Source organism: Rhinolophus sinicus, chromosome 15 (genome assembly GCF_057876585.1).
Source record: "Rhinolophus sinicus isolate RSI-liver-muscle chromosome 15, RSI-T2T, whole genome shotgun sequence".
Lineage (NCBI taxonomy): Eukaryota > Metazoa > Chordata > Mammalia > Chiroptera > Rhinolophidae > Rhinolophus > Rhinolophus sinicus.
This window is the reverse complement of record NC_142515.1, coordinates 19045401-19059537: the sequence shown is the minus strand read 5'-3', so window position 1 is coordinate 19059537 and position 14137 is coordinate 19045401. Positions and strand designations below refer to the sequence as shown.

Sequence of the window (14137 nt, the reverse complement as noted above, 5' to 3'; positions counted from 1 at the left end):
TGAACGCCTTGTTTATAGTCTTATCACTCCATAAAAAAAAAAAAAAAAGAAAAAAAAAAAAGAAAAGAAAGAAAGAAAGAAAGAAAGAAAGAAAGAAAGAAAGAAAGAAAGAAAGAAAGAAAGAAAGGATAAGAAAAGAAAGGTGTACACTCAGTTTGAAATATTCCACTTACCTGACGTGGTCATGGACGTCTTCCCATGTGTTCAAGACCCCTAAGCACCCTTCGTTATTTCTGGTTCCCTAACCATGATGAAGGAAGGGTAGAAGACACCTTGTCTTACAACTGATATGGCATTAGACTCAGTCCTGTTGTTATTTAAGATAATGATAGTTAATTCTTTTATAGTTCAGTATTTTTTACTATGAAAATGATCTCATTTTATTCTTCACAGAATTTTAATCTGGAGAGAAAAGCAAGCAATGTGCATCCATCTTACAGATCAAAAAGCTGCAGTCTAGAGAGGCTTAATCATTTGTTCAAGGTTCACAAAGCTAGTTAGCAGCAGTCCTGGGATTTGAACCCATTTCTTTGGATTGCATTTCATTCATTGTACGTACGTCGGTAAAGCACTGACAGCTCCTCCAGGCTTGAGTCCTAGTGTGCCATTCACAACCTAGGTAATTTCATGCATGTCATTCAGCTTCCTTTGGTCTCAGAGACCTAATCTATGAAATGGACCTAATACCTTCCTGTCTTGACTCAAAGAGTTATTATAAAAGATATGTGAGGGTTTAGTAATCTATAAAATTCTATACCAAAACAAATGACTGCAAAAACAATGCAACTGTAGAAGACTGGCAATGCCCCTTTTAAAGCTTGATTAGAATCACAGGCTTCTAAATTTCTCTCACGTTTGCAGATGATAGAGTTTGATTTTTAAAATCCCAGACATGTGAAAAATAACCTTTGGAATTATAGTCAATATTCTTAAGGAACAAAGTTTCTTAGATCCAACTGACAAAAACCAGCTTGCCTCACACACAGCCCATACTTTAACACATTTTTGTTTGTTTGTTTGTTTTGCTGGCTTTTCCTATTTTTGGGGGGAGACAACTTTGAACTAGACATGTATTTTCGATTAAGTAAGGTTCATATGGTATCATATTTTTTGAAAAGGCCAAGTTTAAAATGCTGACATTTAAAAGATTAATTCACAGGGAAAGGAAAAGCAGTTCCAATCCTATGAATCTACGTGACCTACTCTTCTGCTCTATGCCCAGTCAAGCATTGCGTGGCAGGGATATGACAGCTAACTCTAAGGAAGGACATGGGCAAAAATTCTCCCCTAGGGTAGGAAAAAGAAAGTCCATTCAGAACTACAAAAGAAACATCCACAAGCCTAGACTTTGTGCAAACACTTGCATTCCGTTCACTAATAAATATAAATGTCAACCGTTCTTGCTGACTTGTCCTTCATTTGGATAACCAAATTGGACTGATCAATTTCTCTTCTGTTTGTGGTCAGTTTCCACTCCCATGTTTTCTGGATTGTCAAGCCAGCCAACCCTAGGTTTGGGCTGGAGGTGGAGCCCACCTTTCAATCTATCGGTTCTCTGGGAAATATCAGGAGTACCTAGGGTTAACGATGAAATAAAATAAGCGATATCATTTCAGAAAGAGAGAGAGAGAGAGAGAGAGAGAGAGAGAGAGAGAGAGAGAGAGAGAGAGAGAGAGAGAGAGAGAGAGAGAGAGAGAGAGAGAGAGAGAGAGAGAGAGAGAAGTGTTGAGTGTTCTTTGTCAGGACAGAGCAGACATCAGGTAGGAATCACCATTTGCAAGAAGACAGAAGGAAGGACCTCTGTCATGCTGCTCTTTTGGCCTGAGCATTCCGAATTCTCCACTCATGACAATATTCTCCATGCATTTAATTGGTGAAAGGAGGGAGTTATACAGTGTTTGGACTACGCATCAGTAGAGATGCTGTTATAGAGGAGTCAGACTTTTAGAATATTAGGCCAGGTATTAGGGCATTCATACAAATATATCTAAGTATATTTGTATATATCGAACTTACCACACACCTGAGAGCCCCCATAGGCAAAGGCATGGAATTACCCAGGGCCTCCTGATGTGCACAAAGGTCTCTGGGTTTGGAGCTTTCTACCAGGAGACAAGAGCATCAAGGAGCCAATTCTGACAGCTGAAGGCAGATTTCATCCCTGTCGCTGTGGTTTTGCTCGCTCAAGTAGAACACATGGGGTCTCATGCTTTTGCCTTGAGAGGCTCTCAGGTGCTTGGCAAGCCTAATACCACTGTAACTCATCGCTTTGGGCTCATCCATCACTTTTGGAAATCATCAGCCTCTGGCTTCCTTGGGCTGTAATTACCATCTGAGGCAAGGATTGCGACTCCTTTCAGAATATAAGAAACAGGGCAAAGGGACGAGAGCTGAAGTCCTAGATCACTATTTGATTAGGCATGCTTGCTTGGCTTTAACTCTGGTCATTTAACCAACCAACCAACCAACCAACCACCCACCCAACCAACCAACCAACCAACCAGCAGATATTTACTGAGTGTCTGTCTTGTGTCAGGTACTAAATGGGAAAACACTGGTAAGTAAATTATAACCAAACAAACAAAACAGATGTGGTCTGGGCTTTCATGAGCATACAGACGACTAGTGAGACAGATGGACTTAATATAAATAATCTCACAAATAAATAAAATGTTATTACAGGGGATAATATGAAGGCAAGTGCATAGCATTAGAAGCGTGTACAACAGTAAGAGGTGAAAAGCTGGAAATCTGATCTGATTGAGAACATCAAGGAAGGCTTTCCAGAAGAAGTGATATCTAAGCTGAGAGGGTCTAAACAAAATAAATAAATTAACCAAGCTGATGGAGGTGAGTTGTCCAGGCAATGGGCTCAGGGGAAATAGATGTGTAAGCGCCGTGTGGCAGAAGTGGGTGGTACAGCTAAAGCAGGTGGAAGATATAGGCACACCAGGACCACATTACGAAATGAAACTGGAGGGGAGTAAATGACATTTTAGGACTTGTAGGCTGATTTCCTGATTTTGACATTTCTCCTAAGGGCAATGGGAAGTCATTATAGTGTTTTAAGCAGGGATTTGAAGGAAGATGGCAAGATGATATTTATAATTTAAAAAGATCTCTCTGGCTACAATAAGGAGGATGAACTGTAAGGAAGCCCAAGTATTCTGAGAAGCCAAACGGGGTAGTTTGGGGTACATAGTGACAGACTGAAATACAGGTTGTTACATGCACTTTCCTGTCAAAATTAACTCCCAAAGTTTATTGGTTTTGAAAGCAGTGAATCTCAACCTCTGATATCAGCATCTCTGAAAGAAATTAAAAGAAAAAATGCTGATGCCCAGCTACCATCCAAGACCCACCTTTGGGCTTGGGGCCTCTGGGGAGGATGTTGGTCTGAACCAAAGGTTGAGGCCCTTGGGTTCGGATTCTTGAACATTAGCTTTCCTTGTGATTGAATTCATCTGAAGATGGATTTAGTACAGGACAAACTAACGCTATTCTTATTCAATTTTGGTATAACGGTAAAATTTTTCCAGCATGTTTTTGGATTCTAAGTCCTAAGGATGCATGAATAAAGCCAGGAACGGAAGACCTGAACCCATTGTTAGTGACTGGTGCACAACCACAAACAGAAGTTCCACAATACATGCTAACTTCTTAGGAAAACGAGTTGCTGGATAATATGAGGGTAGTTTGTGAACTGAGATGTACCCAAATGACTGTATCCTCAGCATCTAATACAGTGTGTGCCAATGATTCTTTTTTTTTTCAATCCGTTTGGAATATTGTGCATTTCTAATGTGCTTGGTTATCCACGTGCTTTCCTGTGTATTATCTCATTTGGCTGTTAGGACTCCTGGGAGATAGCAAGGGCAGATGTCGTTTCTACTTGATATACGTACCAGAAGAACTGGGGCACAGACAGCTTAAATAAGATACCTAAAGCTCACAGCTAGTGAGAGACTTAGGCTAGGGTTTAAGGCTGCCTGTGCTTTTACCTTTATCCATGCAGCTCAGTCCTTGTTGAGCTTCTTTAATTGAAAGTTACTTGTAATACCTTTCAGAGAGAGGGAAAGGTGATGACAAAGGCAGGACATCTCTTTTCTTGTTAGACTCCATTCCTGGCTTTGACTTGATTTTCCGCTCTGACATTTTTGCTTACAAGTGGAAAGGTGCATTGTCATGAACTCCATACACCACTCTTGGTTTTTTGTTTTTGTTTTTTGAGAATTTTTATAAGAGTTTATTTGAGCCAAACTGATGACAGTTGCCGGGAAACAAGATCTCAAGTGCTCCCTTCATACACCATTCTTAGGTCTTCCCTGTGCGGGAGTGGTATCATGTTCAGGCCACAAAGAGGACAGAGAACAGAGGAAACAACAGGCATTGAGAATTAGTCGTCAGGAAAATCTTGTGTATAATTGAGAGTCACTTCAGTCTAATAAATCATGTTGTCATTCCCAAAAACACAGCTTAGGCCAGCAAATAGCTAGACTATCATATAAAATGTTTTAGATCTAATGCCATTTAGTCACATGCCCTAATATGGACACAGAGTGGAGAACACTAGCTCAAAACAAGTGCCCAAGAAAGGCACAAAAGCCAAACAAAATCCATATGGGGATTCTCCAAGGGCACCACTGACTCTGTAATAGAAAAACAAATACATCAAATGGCCACAATGAAGCCAAGATTAACCTGAGCGATGAAAGGTGTGTGAACCTATCAGTTCCTATAACATGGCTTCAGAGAAAAATGGGAAAACAAATGCTGCAGTAAGTCAACACTGACAGCCTCAGCCCGGAATGAGACTCCAAGACTCTCCTGAAGACATGGGGGGCTCACTGCAGGTAGAAACCCAACTCGTATGTCAGAGCGTGTTCCCCGCAGAGCTCCCGAGTCGGCCTGACTCAGGCGTCACTGACTTTCAGTCTTGGAAGGGACCTTAAAGTTCATGCAGAAATTACATTGTAGAGAAATCACTATATAATATAAGCTATTTTTGTAAAAAGGGGGGAGGGGCAACAAGTATCATAGTATATGTACTGTAAGCCTGTGTGTGTTTGGATGAGAATGGGGGAAGGTGCCAGCCAATATAACCCAGCCTAACACTGATTAAGGGTGAAGTGAGGGGCAGAGGGAGAGCAGCAGGATTAACAGAGAGGGAATAAATGAGGGAAAATAAAGATTTCACCACATTTAAAAGGGGCGGGGCAGTAGAGTATGACATGGCACAAGAAACACTGTAAAACACAACATCCTATCTTTACTATTATACTAATTATTGAAATATTGATTAAGTGTATGGGAAATAACCAGATAGTAACACAGACATTAGTTAGACTAATGATGGGATACAGCCAAGTTTGATCTTGGATTTCTGTTGTTATTTTAATGCTGTTTGGACCACTTGGTAAGGTTTAAAATCACCATTAAGTGGTATTAAATGACAGAAACAAAAATCAGATATTTCAGTCCTTTCTCCTCATGGCTAAAGATATTTAGGTAGGGTAGAGAGCATAAAATACTCATAAAAGTAGCTCACCATTGCCTTGCATACTCAACAAGGTTTAGACTCAGGTTAGCGAGGTCTCAACAAGAAACAGAAAAGGAGACAACTATGGAATATGTACCCTGGCCTTCAAGAAAAGACATTGCATCAGCCTGTAGACGTAAGTGTACGGAGAGAAGTGCTATCTACCTGCACTTATTCAATTAAGAGTAAACTCTGGCATGAAACTTCTTATATAAAATGTGCTAATTAGATTGTTCTAGATTATCCCGATGGTCACGAAGGGAGAAGAGAGAATGTTTCTTGAAAGTCTACTGTGCCAGAAATTACAACGTCTCTCTCTATAGTATCTCATTTAATTTTCAACCCTAAAGGACTCAGACTTAAAAGACTGCTGCAATTTGCCTAGAGTCACAAGACTAGTTTGAACCAAACTCCTCTTAACTCCAAGTTCAGCACTCCTACTTACTTGTTCACAGAAGACACTCAAACTCTACTCTTGTGCTCATTCCCCGGTGGGTACTGTAGAATGGAGTCAGTCACATGTGAAACCAGAGAGCTTTAGCAAGCCTCAGGAACTAAACGCCTTTAGAGGAATGCCAACATGAATGTAATTCTTCATTAAATAACGATGTAAGAGGAGCTCAGTGGAATATTCCAGGCTCTGTAAAACACCATGGAAGCTGTAAGATATGTTTGTAAAGACCCTTGTCGATGTGTTTAGCAAACAGTGAGATGACTCTGAAGAGAAATCAACTGCTGTGCCTGGATTGGACCTGCCATTTGATGATGGTAACTTGAGCCCTTCTAGCACAGGGCACACCAGTCTATGGCAAAAGGCAGCTGTACACGCCCTGTATTCTGTTCCCAAGCAGGTTCTTGGTCCTTTCCGGGATCCCACCCAAGAGGTGCTGCCATTGCTGAAATCTGAGGATGCCTCACTAGATTAGCTGGGAGAGCGTGATTCCTAAATGTCTGGTTTGAATCATGCCCTGTGAGCTTCTTTTCTATTTCAAAACTGAGCTCTAGAAAACAATCCTACAATATCTAGATGTCGGCATAATTGCAGAATACAGTGTCGCCTCCTCCTCTTACCTATTCAGAGATAGTTTTCTATAGCAGAGGTGTCTGTCCAAATGCACAGGCCCCCAAGCTTCTCCGTAAATGAAGGCAACAGTGAACTTGGATGGTCTGACCTGGAGGGAGGATATTCACAACAGGGAGGAGGATGGCGGATGAGGTTTTATGACCTAAACAGAACTCAGGTATGACAAGGCCAGGGATGCCAGGGAGACCAGCCTTGGGACCCACCAAAACATTTGAGTGGATACATGATATTTCACCTTCTCTCTGATGAAATGCAGATGACTGGGCTTCTCCTTTGAGGACTCTGATCCCTGCGACTTGCCTAGCTATCCACACACTTCTGCATCTAATGCTCAGACCAAACACTTCCAATGGACCGACCAAACACTTCCAATGGAATATCACAAAATGGTTTAATCCTTCACTTGCGGAAGTGTTTGCATCATGTGTTTGAATGGACAGCCAACTTTCAAATTTCCTTTTCATGTCTTCTATACTTGGTGTCTGGCTTAGAATGAAACAGAATATCATAAGGCAGAAGGAACACTTGGCTTGTATAAGCAGATAAAATGCTATAAGCCAAAGCTTCTGTACTCCATCTAGACATTGTGCTACGGAGAGGTCATGACCTTGACCTATTGTGCTTTGGGAACACTTTTTAGGTGATAAAGTGGTAGCTTTAGGAATTACCTCAGTATGCTTTGGAAGGAAAACTGTGGGGCTGCAAATGACTTAAATCTTACAAGTGTTTTAAATAACTTCAAAAAAAAAATCACTCTAATACATTCAGATATGTAATAAGAACAAAATTATACTTTTAAAAAAATAAATAGTAGGAAGATTTCTTTAGGGATAAACCCATGTGGTGAGTTTTTTCCTAGTAGTAAAATATGTAATAGAAATATGATAGTTTTATTAGAAGACAGAAGAAAAAAGAGAGAAAAGCCCTGATGTATATTCATTGAGAAAATGTAGACAACACATAAAATGAGGGGGAAAAAAATTCAAATTGCCCATAATCTTACCACCCAGAGATTACACTGTTAACAGACTGGTGAATACTGTATTAACCAATGAGAATGCACATGGACACGTACCACCACCATCAACACTACCACCACCACTGGGATCATTACACTGTTTTATGTTATGCTGTCAACATTTTTAAATAGCTTTCAAAATTTTTATATCTAGCATCACTTGGTGGATTTAATCAAATCATACGATCGCATCTGTGAAACTGATATATGATTAATTGCCCTGGATTTCACTTCATCACCTTTCCACATTATTAGGTTGTTGTGAGTTCTAAGTGAATTTACAGTGATCTACAGAGGTACTATATGCGGGAGAGATACCCTCTGGAAGTCAGGTGGTACCCTAGGAGTTAGGAGACCCAGTTATTTGTCCTTTTGAAATGCATTTTCCATTTGGACTTCAATTTCTATACCTGCAAATTAAAGATGGGCAGGGTGATAATCCTAATTGTCACGTCTTGTCCACATAATCTGTCATTTTTATCATTCTACTATTCTTGTTGCTGACATTATTGGACGTCCATGCATATTCCTACATCCCTTCAGGCTGCTGAAATGATCTCAGCTCTAAGGTGAAGATGTAGAATTTCTTTCAAGCAGTGCTGCCACAAGGTGGAGACTTTCCAATGCATGTTAATGGTGGGTTGCGCTGAGCACTGAGCTGGCATGGCAGAGTCACAGAATAATGAATGGTAAAGTACAAAGCCAGCAACCTGAGGAAGCGACACCGTTGCACAAGAATTGTGTGGTTTGGTGAAGTCCCGATTCAGGGCTGGTGGCCACACATGCAGATGAAATGGCACATCAGTGTGGCAGGGCTGAAAGAAGTCAGACTAAGAGATTGAAAACCCAAACTGAAGGCTATTTCATGACTCCAGCCTTTGGGATGTTCACTGAACTGGAACTCTCAGTAACGAGACAGGTATTTTTCTTTGTTTGTCAAGGCAGAATGAAGCTCTTCGCCAATATCTATTCCCTGAAACCCTAAAGAATAGCAATACCCCAATATATGTGGATCAGTATTAAGAGAGATGAGAGGAACCTTAGAAAGAATTGCAAACCAATCCAACCTAATTCCAGACATTAGGCCTCTGGCTAAAGATGCCTACCTCGCTGGCCCCATTTCCTTCTTCCCTTTTTAACCCGAAGCAACAAGGGAGAAGGGATGAAGTGGCTTGATTACCTTACTAGAGTCAAAGAGAATAAACCTGAATGGAGTAAGGAATAATACATGAGAAAGCCTCTTAAATCCCCATGACTCACAGAAATCAGCTCCCGTTCCTTTGTTTGGAAGGAGAAAACAGCTGAGGTTTTGCAGTCAGAACGGGGCTGGCTTAGAAACTGGTATCTGCCTAGACTTCACACTGCCTGCTAACTCTGTACTATCTCTAACAGCCCAATTCCTCTTCGGATGAAAAAGTAGGTCAAATTATTTCATGAATTCCAAAAAAGAGCGTCTCACAGAAAATTTTATCAAGAGTCATCTTCTCTGCCATCCGATGGCTGGCCGCATCCTGCAATATTTATGAAGTGTTATTACATTATGGTCACTTTCATCCTGCCATAAGTCTTTCAATGTATGTGATGATCACAGGTCACTGAAATCCATCTAATGAGGACACAACCTTCACGTTTTGGAGTTAAATCTCACAGAAGTTAGACTCGTGAATTTTCTTTATTCAGTTCCAGTCTTTGTACGTAAATTAAAGTATTAAAACAATGAGATACAGATCAAAGTTTTAATTTTCGTCTCTTGCCTCAGATTTAATTTAAAAGTCTTAAATTATGCAGTGAATTGCATCTCTTTATTCTTACGGCTGTTTAAAGCATATTTAATTATCTTCTGTAACATGCAGACACTACTTCTGCCTAGCAGTCCTCTCAAATGAATGCCTTCCAAATCAGTTTTGTTGAGTTCTTAAGAATAATTAGGCTCTGCGCCATCCGTTCTGTACCTTCAGGGTCTTGCATTGGATTTCGCCGGGAAGCCGAGTTATCGCGCAGAAAGTCTATAAGCACATTAGGTGCTCGTTAGTGGTCCAGAGAACATCCATCTTGAGCAAGTTTCCAGAGAGATGCCACCTCTCACCGAATGCTTGGGTCTCAGTGCTAAACACCTTTGATTGACTTCCTAAAATTGCGGTGTAATTGGAAAATGTTTGGCTTTTTAGATACAACTTCACGGACTCCTCCTCTCCCTTCTAACTTGGTCCCTGGATCAACTGTTCTTTTTCCTTAAGGACATAATGATGCATGGATGCAGTGTGTGTGTGTGTGTGTGTGTGTGTGTGTGTGTGCGCGCGCACTTTCTTCTTGGATCTGCCACAATGATTCTGGAATGGAAGCAAGAGTGTTTCCTTTAAGTTGTTGCATCTCATGAAGGTTCTTTCATTAGAGTGTATTAGAGAGAACCCTGAAAAAGCATCAGGGGTGAAGTTCCCGACAACGGGCTTTTCATCAGCTTCAATAGTTCCGTGGTTCTTGGAGTAACCCATCAGGTGAGCCAAGCTGTGGGATTCGAAGGAGTTGTGTTATGGAGTCATTTTTGTCACCTAGATGCGAAGGGTGGCCTCACATGCTATTTGCAGGAAGGATTTCTATTTGTGGCACTTGTGCAAATCTGCAAAATTCTGTGTTGGGTACATGCTATTGTACATGGAGTTACCAGCTAGCATCAGTGCACCTTGCCTTTGATTATCTTCTGTCAGTAAGAAGTTCTAGTCTGTGCTCTGGTTTTAGCAAAGTTTTCATTGATATCCTTACGTTAGAATTGGGACATATACTAGTACAGAATAAAAGAAGGGATTTAGATTTCAGATGAAGACTTTAACAGGTTTTGGATGTTATTCAAATTTTAAGAGTCTTTTCCTTTTAAGTTTGGGCTTTATGTCTACTGGGGAAGCCTATCCAAATCCACATATTTATTGAGTTCCTATGAATCTGTGAGGCATGATGAGCAGAGGAGCTAGAGCCACAACCAGGAATCACATGTTTTTTATCTTAATGATATTTACAGTTTATTGGCAGATGCTAAAAATAAAAAAATAAAAATAAAAAAGATTACAATATCCTGAGTACATTTTCTTTTTGTTTTGAATGGATGTAAAATATTTAGTGATTTCGATTTCATGTGGTGAGATTTTTGTTTAAAACTTCATACAGCAGAGGTCCTAGCTAATACAAAACATGTATTTCCACAAACAGCACTATGTCTAGTCATTAATGAAAAGTATATGATATGAAATTGGAACTTAGTAAAATATTTGTTGAAGAGCAAATAAACACACACATCTAACTACTTGGTGGAACAGTTGATTCCTTGGGTCTGTAATGCTTTAGTTGATATGCATGGAGGGAAGGGATTATATGTAAGTAACTAGGAGCAAAGGAAGGAAGGTTGCATCAGTCCCTAACCAGCCTAGCCCCACAGACAAAAGACAAGTCTACAGGGCTCGTAGTAAAAAAAAAACATGAAACACAGAAGCACACTCTTTGGTGTCCAAATGGCAAGATATTATACCAACTTGGAGAAGTGAGACTTGTGCGTTAATTACACTGCAGTGTCATATCAGAGTGTGCCAGAGAACCTCTCGGTCCCTTTAGCACCTGGAGGACCTGCTGCTTTAGGGGCATCAAAAGCATGGTATTAATAGCCCTATAGTTATAAAGAATTGGCACTAGGTGTGGGGGCACAAGTGAGATACTATATTAAAAGTAACTTTAGGAGTATCAAATTCAAATGAGAAGTGGACTCTTAGAAATTTTGAGGATATAGAGACTCCATGTACTGCCAGTGGCACATGTCAAGGATTTCTGTTTGTTCTTGTTTTGTATTAAATTTATATATGTGTGTGTGTGTATGTGTGTGTCTATAAACTTTATATATATATATATATATATATATATATATATATATATATATATACATACACATATATATTCATAGGAAGTATAAATTTGATACAAAACAAGAATATATATACATATGCCTAATTTGTACCCAAACCTCTGGAAAAGCTTGGTATACATGGATGGTAAATTCTTTGAGTGTTGCATTCACATCCTATGTTTTCCAATATTCTTTAGACTGGATAAAACAGTGCCAGATACATACTTACCATTCAATAAAGGCATAGTTTTGCACAGAGGGGAAATCCTAAGAGAGAATTTCTTTGCTGAAATAGCTTTCAACAAACTGATCCCAAACCATGAAGATTCTCAGAAAATCAGGGGACAATCTTGGTTTATAGATTGACTAGTGTGTAAGAATATAGGAACAGTCATAGGCTAGCCTGACTGGGGCACAGATAATTTTGTCTATTCTTTCTACTCCTTTATCTCTGATACTACCTGGCTCTAGTCAGTGTTTCTAGGGAGTCTTAGAACTAGGTGAAATTTTTCCCCACAAAACGGTTCTTTCTACCATAAGAAAATAATAGAAAGGCAAGATATCACAGAGCCTGGATTTGACTCCTGGCTCTACTATTTATTGCTTTGTGGTCTTTGGTAAGTTATTTTGACTTTCTGAGCCTCAGCTAAAAATGCCAATGATGATAATCGCTATTCTCATAGGGTTGCTATGAGACCTAAATGAGACAATCCATGAAAGCACTGACAAACGGGACCACAGTTCGTGCTCAGTAAGTGCAGCATATCCAAATTGTTGTGATCATTGTGTCATATTTCAATGCTCCCCAGCTTCTCAGAGACATTCTGCTTTTCTTTATTCTTCACTGCTCATCACATGAATTGCCCATGCCTACATATATAATCCAGAGATTAATAAAGAAACTGAGTTTGTTTCCGCAAGAGGAGCCTGTGGATCCTTAGCACAGAATCCCAGTCAAATGTGAGGTCTCCAAGGCCTCCTGATGTGGTCCTTTCATCTTGGTGCTCTGAACTAGGAAATAAGAGCATCAAGGGGCCAGCTCTGACAGCTGAAGGCAACAGATTTCACCCCTGCTGTTGCAGCTTTGCCCACTCAAGTGGAATGAACTGACGTTATTTTTTTCCCTTCTTGCACCCAGAAGGCGCCAATTTACACATCTTAGAACCAGATTCCCCAATATGCTCCCACATCATTCGGCCAAGTTTGTGATGCCCAATGGTCTTACATGGAAAGCAAAGTTGAACAGATGAGAGCCTGGCCTCTGCCGCTGGAGGGCATGCTCCATTTGTACAAAGGTCAGAGCTGACCAGGAGTGAGTTCTTGTTTCAGACCTTCCTCTACTGTGCTCTTAGAAATGAAACAAAAATCTGAATTCCGAAGGCTGCTCCAGCATGAACATCTGCTGTTTCAATAAATGATGTCCTTCTGAGTATCGTAATCGGGTTCCTTATGTCTCTGTGAAAGGGACCTTCCATTCATCACATAGTATAGGACTGGTCCTCAAAATGAATCCTTCCCTAAGAGTCCCCAAAAAGCTTTCTTTCTTTTTCCTTTTTCCCCCTACAAACCTAAATACAAAGCACTGAATTTTATGTATATTTCCAAAATGATTTCTAAGTAAGCTTTTTGTTGAGCATACATAATACACATAAAGAAAAAATGCAAAAATATGAATATATACCTTAAATTTTACTCAGTAAATGTATCCATTAATCACCAAGAAATTAAAAACTGCCAGTACCTCTCAAATCCCCCTTTTCACTCCCCTTCCAAAGGTAACAATTTTTCTAACTTCTATCATAAATTACCTTTGCCTATTTTTGCAGTTTAATTAGAGTTATCCAATATGAATATTTTCAGTCTGATTTCTTTAACTCAGTATTGGATATGAGATGGGGACAAGTTTTTATGTGTAGCCATAGTTTGTTATTTTTCATTGCTGTATGGTATTCCATTTTATAAGTATATTGTAATAAATTTCTCCATTCTACTGATGGTGAATATTTATTTCCAGTTTTGAGGTCTTATAAATACCTCTGCTATGTGTATTATTTTACACATATCCGGGTGCATATTTGTATGCATTTCTGATGAATATATACTTAGGAGTAGAACAGTTAGATCACAGGTTGTAAATATGTTTAGCTTTATTGTAGTTAATGTCCAACAGGTCTCCAAAGTGAGGGTATCAATCTGTATTCCAAACAGCATTGTATGAATCACCAGTTGCCCCATATTCTCAACAACACTTGATATTAGTCTTTTTAAATATAAATCTTCTGCTGGGCACACAGTCGTATCAGATTACAGTTTTAAATTACATTGCCTTGTTGACTAGTGATGTGGAGATTTTTTTCATGTACTATTTGATTACCATCTTTGAAAAGACTGTTTAAGTCACTTTCTATTTGTTTGCCAGAATTTTTCTTACTGATTTGTAGAATTTATTTATATTTTTTTTGAGTATGAGTCCTTTATTGAAATTATGTATTACCCTTCTTATATCATATACAAGAACAAATTCAAAATGGATTAAAGACTTAAATGTAAAACCCAAAACCATAAAACTTCTAGAAGAAAACAGGCAGTAAACTCTCTGACATGGTTCTT

At 39.5% G+C, this 14137-nt stretch overlaps 1 protein-coding gene across 7 annotated transcripts in view; it reads right to left on the bottom strand.

Moving 5' to 3' along the window:
• Window positions 1-14137, bottom strand: part of SORCS1 (sortilin related VPS10 domain containing receptor 1) — a 458014-nt gene that overhangs the window by 47704 nt on the left and 396173 nt on the right. The gene's annotated exons all lie outside the window — the stretch shown is intronic.